The 20,866-nt window shown below is 33.0% G+C and overlaps 1 long non-coding RNA gene across 6 annotated transcripts; it reads left to right on the top strand.

The window, feature by feature from the left end:
- Positions 1 to 256: 256 nt before the first annotated feature.
- Positions 257 to 8,880, top strand: LOC105164474 (uncharacterized). Of its 6 annotated transcripts, none has more exons than XR_016066110.1 (4): positions 257 to 607; positions 1,582 to 1,724; positions 2,727 to 5,715; positions 6,915 to 8,880. It is a non-coding gene; the product is annotated as an uncharacterized LOC105164474 (long non-coding RNA). The 6 variants fall into 6 exon arrangements; XR_016066108.1 differs by having other exon boundaries at positions 6,707 to 8,880; XR_016066109.1 differs by having other exon boundaries at positions 258 to 607; positions 2,727 to 2,842; positions 5,347 to 8,880.
- The last annotated feature ends 11,986 nt before the right edge of the window (positions 8,881 to 20,866 follow it).

Raw genomic sequence — 20,866 nt, 5'->3', positions numbered from 1 at the left:
ATATTCTATATATATATACCAAGTTAATACATTTTATATATAATTAATTAACTTTGTTAAAAGAAATAATAATAAAAATTAAAAACTAATTACTAAATTAATAACAAAGATATGTTGATTCACACGTGTCGAACAAATCCATTTCAAATTTCATATTTATATTGAGAGAGAGAGCTATATGCAAAAAAAATAATTCAAGAAAATACAAGAATATTTTTACAAATTTGCAGGTAAAAACCCCCCAATCCACCGGTAAATCGAACAAAAAAAAAATACACCCTTCCTGGAAAACAAATCCACCGGTAAAAAACCTGAAAAAATCACCTCCTAATCCCACCATTTTACCGTCTCCTCGCCCCTCCATCCACCCATTCTCAGCCTTTCACTCTCATTTTCACTTCTCACCCAAAAATAGAGAGGAGTGAAAAACCCTCAAACCACCGCTAGAGAGAGGAAAGATTAGCAGAGAGGATCTTGGAATTTGGGGATTTTGCTCCGAGTGATTAACGCTTTGGAGGGGGTTTTGCAACTTTCTGTGGGATGCAACGACAGAGGTAGCAGGTGGCGGACACAACATAGAGAAATCCAAGAAAGAAAAATCCCGCTGGTAAACCAAATTCTTGTCTAAATAGTGCTGATTTCATGATTCTGTGTTAAAGATGCATATATGGGTTTCTTGTACATAACAATTCGAGCACCTTTTGTATGGTTATTTAATTCTTGACTTCTTATAGTTAAAGACAAATTTATCTTGATTACACAAAGGAAGAAATGTTACAACTTTTAGAGGTCTAAAGGTTATTTCTGTTCTTGTCTAAGATTCTTGAAACATTATCTCTAATTTTCTGTAAATTTAAAGAGGTAAGAGTTTAGTAAACTTTATTTTCAATGAGTTCTTTTCCTTTCTCGGGTTGATGGTGTTACTCATATGTTTGGCCATTTTGTCAATGTTATGCACATATCTTTATGTGGTTACTTTATGACACATGTGATTAGTTGTTGCACTAATTAAATTTTGGTTAATGGCAAATGTCTAGTCCATCTTAGTCGAATGCCGAAGTATTGTACATGCAGTTGTTAAAATAAATAAATCACATATCAGCTCGGCCAAACATCCTCTATTTAGTGCCTCATCTTCCCAGTAGGACATGAAGAGTACATTGTGCATTGATTATAATAAGATTAATTACTCGTTTAACTTTTCTCATGCAATGCTCCCATTATGGTTCTAAGCCTGGATATACTTCTGATCATAAAAGAAATATGGTTAAATTGAAAGAGACTATCTTCTGGAATTTGTTGAGTTGCAGTCTTTTTCCTGTAATAAATTTGTACCTGAAATTTTCTATGCGGTGCGTCAGATTATCCATGCTTGTTTTTAGAAATCAAGTATTGGGATGGATATAGTAAAAATAATTGCATGCAAATAATCATAGTTTTTTAATGAGCACCCTTTGTATGCTTTCCATAGCTTACTGTTTCTCTAAGTTACTCTTTTTTTCTTGATTGCTGCCATCATGACTTACCTTCTCATGAAGTGATCTTAACTATGCTTTCTTGACTTACTTTGAACTTTTACAGCTTGTATCTAAAGACGATTGCTTATAACAAATTTTCATTTGCAAAGATTTGGCCGATGGCTGTCCAGTTTAAATACGGCAGTTAAATATTGATCGGCAAGGCGAATTTTAGAGTCGGCAATTGGCATGGCTCCCAAAGATAAGGTGTGACATAAGATGATATATAGCAACTTTATTCCTCATTTGATGTTTTTTTTGTGGTTTTTTCTTGATCTATATAAAGTGCATACCAGAGGGGTCATATTAATAGAGTTCAAAAAAGATGTCAAGATATTGATTCACTGTTCCACATTATTAAATATGTAACAGTAAATATACTTTGATACTAGGAATTGGACAATGTTTCTTTGTTACGGGACAAATGGAATTCTTATCTGGAACTCATTGTTTTGTAGATGGAGCCAATCCGAATCTTATTTGCTGCCCTTCTTTAGCCAGTATTAGAATGCTTATTCATGTTCATTTTCTTTTGAATCACATTGATATTCTTCTAGCAGCTGTTATAATGTTGTTTGTCGTAAAATATGGGTTTTGCCAGTACCCTGTAGGCTCTTGTACTTCATTCAATCTTGGAGATATGGTCTTTATTTGGTCCTTCAGCATGTTGCCTTCATCTTGTGATGACTGCTTGCTAAAGAATATTTTGTATTTGATATCCAGAAAACCTAGCCATTATGTTGTTGTATAGCTTTTATCTTTATGAATGGGAGGAATAGTAACTTATGTACGTACAATCCATGTGAATTATATGGGATGAATGTTGCCAGTTATCAGATCTGCAGTTGAGAAATGCAGTTCCTGCAATGCAGAAATGCTGCTGATGGTTTTTCCATCCTAGAATTTTAGCAGGCAGAGATATGCTCAGCAGCATGAATTAAAGATTTGATGCATTGACTGGAATTCTGAAATGCAGAAATAAATACTTTTGCAATAGTATGGAAGAAGTTTATACTGTAAATTTCATAGCATGTCTATACAACAATCATTTATTATACCTTCCGTAGGTAGTCATACTACAACACAACTTTTGAAATGACTAATCAGCTTGTGAAATGGGTAGGTGTACATTTCTGTATGATATTTCCACATTATATAAATTTTCAATTTTGTTCGACTCCAACAATGTAACCCGTCCCATTATTGCAGAGTGTTGTTCTAGGAGCAAAGGATTTGCTTAAGCGATCACATGGCATCAATTATTTACACAGTTGAAGCAAGAAAGGCAGGATAGAGCAAGGTTTCAAGGCAAAAGTTATGCTGAGGTGATCTCGTTACTTATATGCAGTATGTGTTGTAATTTTTGTTTGTGATCTTCTTGAAGGTAAGTTTCGCAGTTCTCATATGTAGAAAAAATTTCTATGCTTAAATTCATCTATTCTTTTAGTTTCTTTAGCTCATCATTTCTAATTAATACATGCTGGCAATAGAAAAAGATTAGAAAGAGGTGCAAAGCTCTACAAAAAATAGTTACTTGTTTCAGAACAATAAATGAAGATTTGAGTGACTTGTGCTCTGTACAGGTTATGAGATATTATTCCTATTTCATTAGATTGACTTGAATGACAATCTTTCTTGTAATAAATTAACAAGAAATTAGAGCCTATTATTCATTGTGACAATAGGATTAGATCAGCCAGGGAATTGCTCTGTTGGAATGTGGATATGTGGGGATTTCATTTATTTGGGGGTTGACATTTTTTATTAAACACCGATCTTGTGAAGGAACTTGGTGTTTCTTGAGAAAAAATATGCGAATTATCTGTGGTAGCACTTGAATTTTCTGAATGTTGTCTTGTTATATCCCTTAGATTAATAGGATATTTTGGTATAAGTCGTGATAAGTAGGAGAAACAAGCACTAGTGGCATATAAAAAAAGTAAGTTGTGTCAAGTGTGTTCCATTGACTGCACCAAAAAAACAATGTTCAAGTATCAACACAAAAGCCCTTTGTGTGAGCTTTTGTACCTAAGCACTTCCATTTAAATAGTGCTGCTACATCTCTTTTGATTGAGGGCATCAAACATAGTGTGTCCATTCTAGAACTTGCTTGTATAATACATTTTGAGTCCACATTCTTGTAAGATTGGTGTATGAAAGTGATAAGGGCACTTAGGAAAACCCCATTAACCTGAAAATAGCCTACCTTGACTTCACGCTTAGAAAACTCATTTGAGCCTTGGTTTTCTTTTCTTGGTTAAACCACATAATAAGCCAAATTATCCCCTTCTTTGTTATTTCCTGAAGTGACTTTTGAACCCATTCAAGGGATGTTGTCGGCTTGGTTGCTTGTGAAATGATTCAAGTAGTATACAAGGGCCCCAAGCAAAAGAAAGAAAGAAATGAAAAAGAAATGATGAAACAAAAAAGAAAGGAAAAGAAAAGAAAAAAAAAAGAAGAAGAAAGAAAGAAAAGAAAGAAGAAGAAAAAAGAAAAGAAAGACGAAAAGATTCAGAAAAAGAAAGAAAAGAGAAACATGAAAGAAAGAAATGGAAAGGAGGAAATGAAAAAAAATGATCAAACACAAAGAGAGAAAGAAGGAAGGAAAAGAAGGGGAAAAAAAAAAGAAAGAGGAAAAGGTTCTGAAAAGGATGAGAAATAGAAACAGGAAATGAAAAGAGTGAGTAGTTTGATTGTTCATATCACTTGAATCGATTTGAAGGGAAATGAGCTTGGAAGGATGAGCAACTAGATCAGCTTCACTCCTTTGAATTAATAAGCCACATTCGACCTTTGTTATTCCACACTTTGTCCTAAACCCCATTACAACCCATGGAAAGACCCTTTGATTCATGTATTAATTTGAATTTCATTGGTGGAGGAGATTTGATTCACAAGCAAGCCTATGGTAATGACATGCTATGTATTGATTTGAGTAGAACCAAAATTCTCAAACACTTTTGAGTGATTAGAGTGATATCCTTGTGAGAGTGTTGAGACTTGTTTCATTTGATTTTGATAAAGTCAATTGGGTTACTTGTGTGTTGAATGTTGTGCCACAAGTGCTTGTTCTCAATATTGTTATCTCTTCTTAAACTATTAAGTCATGTTAGTCTAGGGGATATACTTGACTGACATGAAAGGAAATTTGAGACTTGCTACTTGGATAATTCGTGAATTTTGATTGAGACATGCTTGAGGGTAAGCATGGTTTCAGTGTGGGGAATCTGATAAAATATATTTCAACGCTCCTATGGGTGCTTATTTCGAGTAATTTGAGGGGATTTTATTGTGTATGTCAGTGTTGTTGAGTAACTCAATTTCCTAGAAGATGGGAGTGTAAGGTAGGTGATAATGTTTTACACATAACAATTTGAAGTTATAAGAGCCAGATTAAATTTTTGTGTTATTGGGCTAGGTGGATTTTTATCTAAAGTTCAAAGCTAGCATGTCTTATAATTAATATTGTGTTGTCATTTTTAGCCCCTGTATTTGTGGTCCTTATAATTAGTTCACTAATGGGATCAAGAGAAGCATTTACGTAAATACTACTTTCCTATTCCTTTTGTCAATCTAGGAGTCCATTTTTTTTTCACCCAAAACACTGAGGTGGAGTTAATTTTAATTGGTTAAACCACTGCACAAAGAGAATTGCATGAGATTACAACAAAATGTAGAATTGAAATTGATTGTACTATTTCTGATAGTGCATATGCTAAAATCTTTCAATATACAACCTCGAGAGTTCATGGCCTCTGCCATTTTGGGCGGTCTGTGTTGGCTTCTTCAAAAACAGGCTTCTGGAATTCATAATTGGAATGTCATGTAGGTCAGTCTTTGAGAACTTTGCAGTCTCTTTTTCAAGCATAAAGACAAAAGGTAAATTGTCTTTTTTCCTTCATTTTTATAAATAATTTCTCTTTTCTATCTTTTTACATTATGATTTTCCATTATTTCGTTCTATTAGATGCATTATTAATTAAAATTACATGTAAACTTAGCAATCTTATTTTATAGAATGAATCTGCTCTTGTGGTAGACATTGTGCTCTTCCGTGCTTGGACTCAGGTCGAAGTTTTTCGCTTTTCCATCCTCTGACAACAACATTGCATCCACTCGATAGGACTTGGCAGGGAATGAAAACACTTGCTGAACTAAGGATGAAGAAAACCTTCCAAACAAGCATTCACTTTACACGGTGAGAACATAACTCCTTTCTTTCCTACTCCAACCTTAAGAAAGAAATAGAAATGGATCAATACACAAATTTAGGGGTACTTCTACTACAGGTAGATTGTATTTTAAATTGGTGATTTTAAAAAATTTATTCTTTAATATGTTTTGTTATTTATTAAACTACTAGCTTTAGTATTTTACATTTATGCTCCATGCACAACTTTATAATTAAATGTTATCATATGTAGATTAATAAGATAATTTTTTTTATTTTTTTATTAAATGCTATTTAGTATTATTCACCTCGTTAATAAGTTTTAACTGACTTAAAAAATTGGAACTACTAATAGACGTCTTTTCAGTTAAAAGCTACTAAAATTATATTTAGGTGGTAGTAGTACTATGTTGTATAACTAATTCTCATTTATTAATAAAAATAGTCCTTAAGGGTATAAATGTCTTCTCACACTTTTATCTATGTAGTGTAAAGAAATCTTTGGTTATTAGATAGTTTATTTTTCTATTAAAACTTTGTCTCTTGACAAATTTTTATTTGTTATTAAAAAGAGGATTAAGTTATCATTCATAATTTTTATGTATAATTAAAACATAAAATACTTGATGTTATTTGATCATAATATTGTTTATTACTCTGTGTGTTTGATCACAATATATTATAAAAAAACTCTTGATGGCTCCTTTTATGCATTTTGTTATTAAGGTCAGTATGTTTCTTCATTGTTTTGCTTTTCGAGTGTTAGCTGATACATAATTGAACATGTGTACAAGTTTCTGAATATTTGTGCCTTCAACATATTTATGTAACATGACATTTTCTTTGATGATTTTGCTTATTTGCAGCTTCTGATTTATTACCTTTGCTTTCCTGGTGTTAATTGATACATAATTGAACATGTGTACATGATTCTGCATTATGGAGTAGGTGGATAATATATTTTTCACAAATGTAATCAATAACTAAACATACTTATATTTCCTTTTGAATATATCAGATGATACAAAACCATAACAAAGTAACTGTTAATGATGTTAAGAGACCCTAATTTGAAGGTATGTGGTAGTTTTTGATACATTACAGTTGGAAGTTATAGGAGTCAGATTCAACTATTGTGTTATTGTGTTTGGTCGATTTTTTGCTTAGATTGTTATGGTACTCATTTTCACCAGAAGTGGGATTGATGTGTTTGAATCCTTGTATAGATGTTAAAAAGATTGTGCTACTTCTGGAGAGTTCATGGCCTCTACCACTCTGGGCCATGTGAGTCAACTCCTTCATAAACGGACTTTTGTAACTCATAATTGGAATGGCATGTAGAGAGGTTTTGGATAATTTTGTAGTCTGTTTTACCAGCATAAAGACAAAAGGTAATGTGCCTTGTGGCATTGATGGTCTATTTATGCATTGCGGTATGTGAAACTGTTTCTGTTCAACACCTTGCTGCCAGACTTTCTGAATTTGTTCAGGTGTTGAAACTCTATTGTTGCTCTCCATTTGGTGCTTAGGTTACACATTCAACTAAAATACAACCTTGTAAGAGTCCTAGGTTGTTCCAAAAAGATTCCTAGAATGTAAGATGATGATTGCTAGGTTGCTCAAAAATAAAAGACTCACGTTTTCCTCCTTTTCCCCCATACATTGTAAAGCTATTAAAATTATTACTCTATTCTATCTTTTTACATTATGATTTTTCAATATTTTCATTTTGTTAGATGCATTATTAATTAAATTACATGTTACATGGCAATCTTATTTTATAGAATGAATCTGCTCGTGTGGTAGACACTGTGCTCTTGCGTGCTTGGACTCAGGTCGAGTATGTTGCTTTTTACCATCCTGTGGAAACAACATTGCAACCACTAGATAGGACTTGGCAGCAATGAAAACACTTGCTGATATAAGGATGGAAAAAACCTTCCAGTGCCAGTCAATAAGGATTCAGTTTACTTATAACTCCTTTTCTTTCCTACTCCAACCTTAAGAAAGAAATGGAAATAGATTAATAAACAAATTGAGGGGTACTTCTAAATTCTAATAAATGAAGATTGATAACTTTTTATGGGTGATTTTATAATATTTATTCTTTAATATTTTTTGTTATTTGTTGAAGTTTTAGCTTTACTATTTTATGTTTGTGATAAATGTGATAAATGTAGACTAATAGGATAAAAAGATATTTAGTATTAATCACCTCTTTAATAAGTTTTAATCCGTCTTTTCGTTAAAAACTACTAAAATTATATTTAGGTACTACTATCCTTTTATAATTAATTCTCATTTATTAATAAAAATAGTCCTTAACGGTATATATCTTCTCACACTTTTATCTATATAGTTTAAATCAGGTAGTTTTTTTTCCTTTTTTTTTTTAGATCAGGTCTTATTTATTATTAAAAAAACTATTAAGTTATCATTAACAGCTTTTGTGTATAATGTAGACATAGATAACATGATTTTTTTCATCAAAATATTGTTCATTACTCTGCTTTGGATCCAATATCAAAATGGAGGTAATCCTTTTATCTTTTGGTGACTTTTATATTCATTTTGTTATTAAGGTGAGTATGTTTCTTCTTCGCTCTACACAAAACACTTGTTTGCACTTTCTTATTTGTTGTCTTTGCTTTTTGGGTGATAGCTAACATAATTGATTATGTGTACAAGTTTCTGAATGTTTGTGCCTTTAGCGTGCTTATAAAGTACGGCATTTCCTTTGATGTTAAGTTAAGGTATGTGATACTTTTTGACACATTACAGTTGGAAGTTATAGGAGTCGGATTCAACTCATGTGTTATTGTGTTTGGTGGATTTTTTGTAAGCTTTATGGTAACTCTTTTTCGCCGGAACTGGGATTTTTGTATCCTTGTATAGATGTTAAAAAAGATTGTGCTAACTTTTGAGAGTGCATACGCTAAAATCTTTCAATTGGTTGCCTAGAGAGTTCATGGCCTCTACCATTCTGAGAAGTTTGAGTTGGCTCGTTCATGAATAGGTTTTTGTAATTCGTAATTGGATTGGCATGTGGAGAGGTTTTGGATAACTTTGTAGTCTCTTTTACCAGCATTGCCTTGTGGCATTGATGGTCTATTTCTGCGTTGTGGCATGTGAATTGTTTGTGTTCAACACCTTGCTGCCCAACTTTTTGAATTTGTTCAAGTGTTGAAACTCTGTTGTTGCTCTCCATTCTTCAGCTTTTTGGTGCATGAGTTAAACATTTAACCAAATAACCAAACATGGGAACAAATGACACAGTTGCCAAATTGAAATAATTCCTTTATAAAAAGGTAGGGGACCAAGTCCCAATTTCTCTTGCATTAGAATTTAAATTATGATTTCATATAAAAAATTCTTTTTTATTATAAAAAATAAATAAATATGCCAAGAAATATAGTTTTCTTTAAATTAAATGTATAATACAAAAGTAAGTAAGTATATTATTTAGTTTTGGTTTTGGTTTAATAAATTAAGCACTTTTGGTCTCATGTTCGACCCTCGTCAGTTTTAATCTCCAAATTTTTTGTAATAGATATAAATGGAAATGTGATAATAAATAAACAAAAAAACAAGAAATGGATCGGAATTGTCAATTTAGACTTTCATTTGATTAATTATGTTTTTTTCCCTCCCTCACTAATGGAGATGATTGATTTCAAGAATGTTTTAGGACCAAAAGAGGTCCAGATATGAGAACTAAGCCTATGTTTGTTTTTATGTTTTGGCCCATTTTAGAGATGGGCCAAAATACAAAAGCAAGTTTGATTTTATAACTTGCACACTTCTATTAGGTGTGCAAGTTGGATTTTAAATATTTTATTAATTTTTTTAATTATTTTCTCTCTCTTCTTCATTTCTCTCTCTTGTTTAATCTCTGTCGCCTTCTTCTCTCTATGATTTTCTTTTCTTCTTTTCTCCCTCTTCTTTAATCTTTGTCGCCTTCTTCTCTGTCACAGCTTCCTCTTTCTTTCCTTTTGTTCTTCTCTTTTTCTTCTGTTTCTTCTTCTTTCATTTTTGTTTTTCTTGGCAGAGGGTCGGTTTCTTGACAAAAGGTAATACCCCCTGTGTTATGCTAAAATTATACAAAATTTAGCCATAAAAGTCCCTATGAACTTTGAAACCCTGCAAAAAAGATCCCCTTCCTGCAAAACTGACGGAAGGTGATGTACACGTGGTGAAAATGAGAGTAGGGGTCTTTTCTTTATCTTATTTCAGTTTTTTTAGTATTGCAATGGTCCAAAATATCCTTCTCCTCCACTACATATGCAAATTATATATTATTAATTAAATTAAATTATTATTTAAATTAAATTTATTTTACTATTTATTTATAAAATATACTAAATCAATATAAAAATACATAAAATTTATATCAATTTTTTGAACTTATATAAACTGTTATATTAAAACTATTAACTTATATATAAATTAAACATTTAATATTTTTTGTTATTTTTAAATTTTATTAAATTAAATGCTTTACTAAATATTATTTAATTTAAATATATTTTAATATTTATTTATACAAATATACTAAATAAATATAAAAATACTTCAAAAGTATATGAATTTTTAAATTTATATAAAATATTATATTTAAATTAAACATTAAATATTTTTTATTATTTTTAAATTTTGTTAAATTAAACAATTTTAATTAATTTTTATTCTTCTCCGACGCCGACGAGTCGCCGACGGTGATGAAAATGGGCATGATTGATTTCGTTGGAATCGTGTCGACGAGAGAAATAGCTAAAAACACCCCAATTTAAAAAAAAAATAAAAAAGAAAACTACTGGACAGAAACTAAAGGAAGGTGCGGTGCACGCACCTAAAGTGCGCCTGAATTTAATTATTTGTGTTTTTTTATTTTTGTTTCGTCTGTAATTGACTAAAATACCCTTATACTATATCTAAAATTACTATATTTGACTTTTTTTATTTTTATATTTTTCGTATTTTCTCTCTTCTAAAAATATAAATTCTTTTATTCTTAAATATATTTATATTATATATAAAAAAATTACATTACAAAGTCTAATATACTTAATTTTGTTTTGAAATTTAGATAAATATTCAGCAATAATAATTATTGTAAGTTACAAATTAATTTAAATATAATAATTACATAATTATTTAAAATTATTCATAATTAACTAAAATATATATTTAAATTAATTTAAATACAATAATTATTATAATTATTTAAAATTATTCTTAATCAACTAAAATATATATTTAATTAATTGAAGTCGGCGAGTTCAGTTGTCGTCAATATACTTTCTTTATCATTTCCCCATTTTGGGGACGACGAGGGCAGGGGGTGGAGGGAGGGGCCAAGCGACGGGGTTGGGCTGGTGGTGGTTGTGGAGGGGGTGGGGGGGGGGGTGGGGTTTTTTTCTTTTACTTTTTTTAATATATAATTATATTTTTAATTATTTGTATAATTTAGATTTTTTATTTTTAAAATCTAACGATTGAAATCAATTGATCAGATCTGCCAATCATTATTTAATAAATTCAACGGTCATTAAGATAAGAAATAATACATAATAAAAAAGCATCGCAGTCATATAAAAAGAAAAAATTAACGTCGTTGAGTCAATTTAACTGAAAAGACCAAGTAAGCTACATTAATAAAATATAAGAAAATTTTTCGCCTATTTTTAAAGCAAAGAAGAGTTTGTAACGGATTTTTAAAACATTAAGAAATTTTATGCATTTAAACCAATAATTCAGCCCTTCTTTAGAAGAAAGTATAGCAAGAATAGATTTTACATAACTTAAAATATCAGCAATCTATTTTTTTAGTGCCTTTTATAGTTTTCCTGAATAAATATATTTATATAAGGAATAATTTTTATTTAATTCTTTAAGTTAAGACATTTAATTCTCATATCTGAACCTCTTTTGGTCTCAAAACATTCTTGAAATCAATCATCTCCATTAGGGAGGGAGGGAAAAAAACATAATTAATCAAATAAAAGTCTAAAATTGACAATTTCGATCGATTTTTTGTTTTTTTGTGTATTTATTTATCACTTTTCTATTTATATCTATTACAAAAAATTTTGAGATTAAATTGATGAGGGTCGAACATGAGACCAAAAGTGCTTAATTTATTAAACCAAAACCAAAACTAAATAATATACTCATTTACTTTTGTATTATACATTTAATTTAAAGAAAAATATATTTCTTGGCATATTTATTTATTTTTTACAATAAAAAACCCGTTTCTATTTAATCATAATTTAAATTCTAATGCAAGAGAAATTGGGCTTGGTCCCCTACCTTTTTATAAAGGAATTATTTCAATTTGGCCAATGTGTCATTTGTTCCCATGTTTGGACCTCACCAATATATTATAAATTTATTTTGTGTTTTTAACTAAAATTTTCATAACTTATTATTTTATAATTTTAGTATTAAGGAAAATATATATATTTTTTGCATATTTATGTATTAATTTTCTATTTGAAATTTTAACAAAAAATCTCATTTCTATTTAATGTTATTTGCATAATTTAATTTATTATTAAGTAAATGCAAAGAATTACGGGATTATTTGCACCTTGCCATCAATATTTTTATAAGGAGATAATTTTAATTTGGCTCGTTAAATCACTATTTACTTTAGAGATAATTTATATTTTGATTTAAGGACTTTTGGTTCTCATGTTTAGACCTTTTATCAATTTTTTATTTATATTTTTAACAAAAAAAAGGTCATTTCTACTTAGCGTTTTTTTCATAATTTAATTTTTTTTATTATTAATTAAATACATCAGATGTATTGGATCGTTTGCATTTTGTCCCCAACCTTTTTAATAAGTTAAGCACTTTTGCAATTTTATAAAGAAATAAATTAATATTAAAAATATTTAATATTTCAGTTAATATTCTATACATATAAAAATAAAAAGATAATTTTAATTTCGATTTAATAAAGTTAGCCTCATCAATTTTCTTCTCCAAATATTATTTGATAATTTAATTAACCTTACGAAACCAAAACATAAATAATCTCTTTATAAAAACATAAAATAAATATGTAACACATGACAATAAAAGTTCTAATGGGCCAAATTGAAAATATTCTATTATAAAAAGCAAATGTCCATACATCTCTTGCATTAATTGATGATAAATTAAAATTTATATAATGAAAATAATATTAAATATAAATAGAACATTGATAAATAAATACACAAAAATATATTTTTTTATGATATAAAAGAATAAATTAAGGTCAACAAAAATAAATAAGTATAGAAATCTCTTAAGTTACACTTTTGGTCCCCATATTCAGCTCTCATCAATTTTAGTCACCAATTTTTTTTTGTACCAAAAGTCCTAACTTATTAAACCAAAACATAAATTATCAATTTATAAAAACATAAAATAAATATATGATACATTGATGAGGCCAAAATAAAAGTGAGTTAGTTTGGAAATAAGTAAATACCGATCTCATAAAATAGAGTTGCTCTTTAGACTAATTCTTAATAAACATAACTTTTAAGGTAAATTACATTTTGCCATTCGAATTATATTGTTTTTACACTTTGCCCGTTGAATTTTTTTTTTTTTTTTTTGTGTATCAACTTATTGTTGGGAATGACTAATCTCTTGCTCTTTTTAGCCAAAATTTGTGCAAATTTTAACAAACATATCCGTTGGCAATTTTTTGTGATTGGTAGAGTCCAACTTTCTCAAGCAACCGAGCTACATATCTATAAATAGCCTCAGCCCTATGCATTTCATACATACCAAAATCGAGAGCCTCTTCTCTTCTAGCTCCTTCCTCTTCTTTCACTTCAGAGTGTTATTTTTTGTTCGTTGTTTCAAACTTTCTTCTATGAGTGCGCGTGTAAGAAAGTAATAGCTGTGTTAACCTTGGGGAGCGATCGATTTATATTATCTGCACTATGGTAGTACCGAAATTTCACTTTCAAAGCAATGGTTTTCCACGGCACAGTCTTTCATTTTCTAACAGTTGAAAGCGAAATTATACTATAATGGCTGTTCCAATTGCTAAAATACTGTATGACCTCTCCAAGCTTGAACCACTTAACGGGACCAACTATAAATGATGGTCACAAAAGTTGCTCATATTTTTTGAACAACTAGACGTGGATTATGTGTTGTTCCAGAATCCACCGGAAACTCCTGCAGAAATTTAGTAGCGATCCCCGTAGAAGGGATGACCACAAAATCTGAGGATGAAGCAAAATCGAAATACGATAGAGACAATAAAACGGTGAGAAGGCACCTGCTTAATCATATGAATAATTCTCTGTTTGATTTATTTGTCAACTATAGGAGTGCCATAGAAGTCTAGTCTACAATGGAGGCAAGATACGGAGGTAATGACACTGGAAGAAAAAGTACGTTATCGGTAAATGGCTTCAATTTTAAATGGTCGATGAGAAGCCTACAATGGACCAAATCCATGAGTACGAGAACCTAGTGATTGAAGTACTGAGCGAGGGCATGAAAATGTGTGAGATTTTACAAGCCAATGTACTATTGAAAAAATTTCCTACTACTTGGAGTGAATATCGAAACCACTTGAAGCACAAGAAAAGGGATCTAACCTTCCAAGATTAATCAGCCATATGAGAACGGAAGAAGCAAATCGCCTAAAAGACAAGAAAACTTCTGTCTCTTCTCTTTTAGTTAAAGCTAACCTTGTTGAGTCTGCTGGATCTAAAACATGTTTCACCAGAATAAAGGAAAACCTTTTCAAAAGAACTATCAAGGCAAGACGTTCAAAGGACCTAATGGCAAGATCCGAAAGAACAAAATATCATGCTATTGTTGTGGAAAATTAGGACACAAAGCGTACCAGTGCTACCAAAGAAAGGATCAGTTGAAGTCAAGCCAAAAACCAACCACAAAATCTACTCCACAAGTCAACCTAGCTAAAAATGACGAGATCATCGCTACGGTAGTTGTAGAAGCCTGCCTGATAGAGAACAAAGAAGACTGGATACTAGACACTGGCGCATCCAGGCATTTTTGCTCCAACAAAGCCCTATTCCATTAACGTAGTGACGCAACAGACGACGAGTATGTCTTCATGGGGAATTCTACAACCGCCGGAGTCTTGGGTAAAGGAAAGGTCTTCCTTAAACTTACTTCTGGCAAAACACTTGCTTTGAATGACGTTTTATATGTGCCTTCTTTACGTAGAAATCTAGTTTCTGGTAGTTTATTGATTAAAGCTGACTGGAAATGGAATCCATTGATATTTGGCATGGTAGATTAGGACATGTGAACTATTCCTCTATTAAAAGTTTCAAAACTATTAATCTCATAAATATTTCTGACACAAATGGATACTCTAAATGTGGAATCTGTGTAGAGGCAAAATACGTAAAGAAACCTTTTAAACCCATCACATCTAGAACTACTGAATTTCTAGAATTAAATTCAGTTGGATCTAGTTGATTTGAAAAACACATTAAGCAAGGGTGGTAAAAAATATTATATTTCCGGGTGGTAAAAAATATTATATCTCCTTCGTTGATGATTTTTCTAGATATGCTAGGATTTATCTATTAAAATCAAAAGCTGGTGGATATGAAAGTATATGATGAGATCTTGGTTGCTTGGGCTAAGTGTATTAGCCAGATCAGATATCCTGGGGCTTTGTGGAAGGTTTCGATACAAGCCTTATCAGCATTACTAAGGATGAGAACTTGACGTACTTGCTAACATGGAAGTCCTCGATGTTTGATGAGTTTTACTCTCCGTTACCTCGTAACTTTCTTGATGCCTTGTATGACGAAGCATGGGAGCGTTTGACTGCTAAAGCGGCTAAGGAAGAAGGGATCAACATTGAAGTTGTTGCTCCTGAAGGTGCACTAATTGTGCCTTATTCTGTGGAGTCTATGATTACCGAGGATTATGACCCAACACTCCCTGCTGAAGTTCCAGTTCTAAATACCTAGGTGAGTGCCGGTCTAAGCCCTGATCCTTCCTATCCAAATGCTGCGACTACTAAACCTGCTTCTGAAGATGCTATGATGCTGAGGAGCCTGCTTGAAACATTTGTGTTGTTTGGTATCGAGCGAATTATGCCCTTAGATGTTTGGATGTTTTGGTTGGTTGTTGGACATTTTCTGGAGGTGCTGGATACTTTCTGAGCTATGTAATGCCCATGTTTGTTAAATGGCTTTGGATGTTATGGATTCCTTTTGCGTATGACGTTTTATATGTAAAAATGCATGTAGTAGATGACTGATTACTCAATATAAGTTGCATAGTAAATGGGGTTACCTTGTTGCTTTGAGCTTCATGATTTACATGTTCCTGGTGTCATTTCAATTGTCTGAATGGTAAAGTCTCCCTAGGGCTTTGCCTGAACATTGTTGTTCAATATAGTCTTAGACTTAGTAAGTAGGGGTCTTTCTGGACTTATGCTTTTCAGCTTTGGAGTTAATATTCCTCTAGGCTTGAGCCTTTTCAAACTTTGAAATAGAAGGTCTATACCCAAGCCTTTTCAGATTTAGTAATAAAGTGTCTATGCAAACCTAAGCTTTCTCAGACTTAGTAATGAAGGTCCTTTTTGGACATAAGCCCTTTCGGACTTAGTAGCAAATTGTCTATTTAGATGTAAGCCCTTTCAAACTTAGAATAAAATTGTCTATACTGACCTAAGACCTTTTCGGACTTAGAAATAAAGGTCCTTTTCGAACATGATTAGCCTTTAAGACTCTAAGGTAGAATTTCATGCAACATGATCAAAGTCTCTTTATTTAGACTAAGCGTGGTCGTGGGACCAGGAAAAGACTACACGTTGAACTTTATGAGATTTTGTGCATTTCATGGTCGTGGGAGATATTTTCCTGACAATTCTTGGAGGCAGTGCGCTCCATTCTTGGCTAATTTTATGATTTTGAAAGGACCTTTCCAGTTCGGGTCCAGTTTTCCAACATGTTTGGAGGTTTTGCGCTTCTTGAAGACCAAGTTCCCCACTTGGTAGGTTCTTGGCTTCATCCTCTTGTTATACATCTTCTCTACTTGCCTTTTGTACTTTTATATCTTCGCATATGCCAACTCTCTTTTCTCTGGTAGGAGTATCAAATCCATCCACGTAGTTCGGCGTTTTTCACCTGATCATTCATCTTTACTCGGCGGATTTTGCTCCAATTTCTACTGGGATCACTGCTTATCAGCCATATACCAAGTAGAAAGGACTTTCTCCTGTGGCGTTTCTAACAATAGTGCGATACCTTATTAGTATCGAAACATATAGAAAACAAAGACCTCCCTAATGGCATATTTACCTAACACCAAGAAGATTAATGTTTCCTATTGATCAATGTTCAAGCTCCTAATTATGACTGGAAAGGTTTGGTATTAAGATTTCTCCAAAGGGAAAGATCCGCAAATGAAGCCCAGAACCGTTGAATGAGAATTCAATCGACTAGATTCATATTGCATGAAAGAGAGCTGTACAAAAGAAAAACACAAGGGTACTGTTGAAATGTGTGGATAAAAAACGAGACTGATTACATACTTAGAGAAGTTACCTTTTAAAGGTATCTGATCATGCTTGTTTCCTTAGTTTCATAAGTCTTCCCAAACTATTGTGCGACTAGCTGATAGTCCGTGTAGACGATTACCTTCATAGCTCCCAGTTGCAATGCCAATTTCATCCCTACTATTAGTGCCTCATACTCGGCCTCGTTATTTGTTACAGCAAAACTTAGCTTTATTGCCACGTCGAACTCAATACCGTCAGGATCTCTGAGGACTATCCCTGTTCCCTTCTGATTTGAGTTTGAGGATCCATCTACCTGAAGTAGCCATTTCCCTTTATCTTTCCCTCCTCCAAGCTATTCATTTCGACTAGGAAGTCTGCTAACACTTGGGCCTTTTATAGTTGTTTGCGAGTGGAACTCAATGTGAAATTCTCCAAATTCAAGTGCCCATTTAACTAATCACACTGAGGCATCAGGTTTTGTTAACACTTGTTTAAGGGGATGATCTATTAACACAATTATAGGATGGGACTGGAAGTAAGTTCTCAATTTTCTGGCAATAACTATTAGTACAATGCATATTTTTCAATCAATAAGTAATTTTTCTCTGCTCTTTAGAGCGTGCAACTCATGTAATAAACTAGTCATTGATCATGATTCAGGAGTTTTATCGAAACAGAGTTTACAGCATGTACAGTCACGTTCAAGTACAAGTATAATGAATCTACTTCTATAGGTTTTGCTAATAGGGAAGGGGAAGACAGATACTCTTTCAAATCATTAAAAGCTTATCACACTGGGGTCCTCTCAAAGTTTTTCACATTTCAAAAAATTTTAAAGAATGGTAAACGTTTGTCTGCAGCTTCCGAAATGAATCTGCAGAGGGATGCCATTCCGCCAGCTAGCTTCTGGATATCTTTCACAAATTTGGGGGTTGGCATCTAGAAAATTATTTTTATATTTTCTAGATTGGCGTCTATTCCTCTCTCTGTGACCATGTATCCTAGAAATTTTCCTCCTCTGACCCCGAAGTTGCACTTTGCTTGATTCAGTTTCATTCCATACTTTCTCATAATTGCAAAGGATTCGTCCAAATGCTTTAAGTGTCTTATTTGTTCCATGCTCTTGACCAACATGTCATCAACATAAGCCTCCATGGTTTTTTGATTTAATTCTTTGAACATCCGATTTACCAACCTTTGATCAGTTGCTCCAGTATTCTTTAGACCGAAGGGCATAACCTTGTAGTATATGCCATTCTCTGTAACGAATGACCTGGTCTTGTTTTGCAAAAAGTATCTGATGGTATTCCTAAAGAGCATCCCTCATGCTTAAGAGTGCATAGCCTGTAGTCGAATCCACTAGTTGGTCAATGCAAGGCAGTGGATAGGGATCCCTTGGGCAAGCTTTGTTAAGGTCTGTAAAATCGATACACATTCTCCATTTTCCCCAGGCTTGGGGACGATCACCACATTTGCCAACCATTCGGTGTATTAAACCTCCTGAATATATCTTGTTGCTAGCAATTTATTTACTTCATTTTTAATAATCAGGTTCCTTTCTAGCCTAAAATTTATTCTTTTGGGCTAAAATCAGGTTCCAAATTCAAACGATGTTCAATGACTTTTGGGCTGATATCTTGAAAGTCGGAAGCTGACCAAGCAAACATGTCTACATCCTTTCTCAAGAACTCAATTAGGAGCAATTCCATGTCGTAAGGAAGTTTGTTTCCTATCTGAGTTGTTCGCTCTTTGTCACCTGGGACTAGATCAATTATCTTGTGCTCAGCAGGTTCAATTCTTTCCACCTTTTTTTTCTTGGTTTCAAGTTCAATGTCAAGGTCCGAGACCTTCTTTTTCTGTTTGGCTCCAAAATTTTTTGGTGGGCTAGAGCTCCCTTTTGTTGCTATGATATAGCATTTTCGTGCTTGTTCTTGGTTCCCCTTCACCAGTCAATTTTCATTGCTCATCAGCAATTTAATCTTTAGGTGGTAAGTTGATACCACCACCTAAAACTGATCCAAGGAAGGTCTTTCCAATATAATATTATATGCAAAAGGTATGTCAACAACTAAATACCTGCCCGTCATGGTCTTTTAACATGGATCTATCCCGAGGGATGTTGGCAAGCTTACGATTTCGGCAGGGACTATGCTCCCTCCTCCGAACCCCATGAGCGGGGTATTAACAGGTTTTAAATCCGTCATTGGTAAGCCTATTCTATCTACCACATTTTTGAAAATGATATCAGTCGAACTGCCACTATCCTTTAATACCTTCTGCACAACAAAGTTGATCATAGTTATGGTGATAACCATAGGATCATTATGCGAGAAGAGTATGTCTGCAAGGTCTCGATTATCAAAGGTTATGCCATTGGCATCTATAGCAATTGATAACACTGAGGGCTTTGAACGCCCTTTTTGACTTTTTCATGATCTCGCATACCTTCTCCTATGGCTCGAGGAGTCTCCACAGGAGGGTCCTCCTGAAATTGTATAGATTACCCCGTTGCGGACTGGTTATCATCACTAAGGTCATCCTTTCTCCTTGAACTATCATGTCTATGTTCACGTCTTCGAGACTACTCCTCCTTTACAGAGGACTACGTTTTTCATGCTTTTTGCCCTCTTGTTTTGCTATGAACTCCTTAAGGTACCTTGCCTAATCAATCTCTCGATTTCGTCTTTCTACTGAAATTAGTCTTCAGTATCATGACACTTGTCTTTGTGAGATTTGCAGTATTGCTTGGAATTCTTTTTGCCTGGATTTGGCCTGGTTTTATGGGGCCATTGCAGTAATTTCCCCTCCAAGGAGATATCTTCAGGAAAACTTTATCACCTGCTTCATACTCCATCTCCCTTCGGTGTTTATCAATGCTTTTCTATCGATCTTGTGCTACCTTCAAACACTTCTTAACCACTTGTATGTTCTCCATTGTTTCCTGCACCAATTCGGGACCTTCCAGTTGTTTAATCCCTTTATATCCCAATAGATTGGACTGCGACACCTTGTTCCGTATAATGTTTCATATGGGACCATATCGATATTAGAGCGAAAACTGTTTTATATGCAAACTCCATTAAAGGTAGATGATCATCCTAGTTGCCCTTAAACTCCATTGTACAAGCTCTCATCATATCTTCTAGGGTTTGAGTCATTCTTTCTTACTGCCCATCTATTTGAGGATGAAATGCGCTGAAATGTATTTTTGTGCCTAAAGCCCTTTGTAAAGTTCCCCAAAAGCGTGAGGTTAGTTGAGGATCTCTATTTGACATAATAAATACAAGCACTCCATGTAATCTCACTATCTTGAAAATGTATAACCCAACTGACTTATCCAAAGAATCACTTATTTGTATCGGCAAGAAATGAGTGCTTTCGTCAGTCTATCTACAATTACCCAAATAGCCTCATGCTTCTTGAATGTACGTGGCAACCCCATGACAAAATTCATAGTGATTTTCTCCCACTTCCATTCTAGTATTGATAGAGGTCAAAGTTTACCTACTGGTGCCTGATGTTCTGCCTTTACTTACTGACATATCAAATTTAGCCACAAATTCAGCCACATCCTTCTTCATTGTCTGCCACCAGTAGTAAGGTCTTAAATTTTGATACATTTTTATAGTAGCAGGGTGCATCACATATGGTGCATTATGAGCT

The sequence above is a fragment of the Sesamum indicum genome, linkage group LG6 (genome assembly GCF_026168435.1).
Source record: "Sesamum indicum cultivar Baizhima isolate 11 linkage group LG6, ASM2616843v1, whole genome shotgun sequence".
Taxonomy (NCBI): Eukaryota; Viridiplantae; Streptophyta; class Magnoliopsida; order Lamiales; family Pedaliaceae; genus Sesamum; species Sesamum indicum.
The sequence above is the reverse complement of the archived record's forward strand: the minus strand, read 5'-3'. Positions and strand labels throughout refer to the sequence as shown.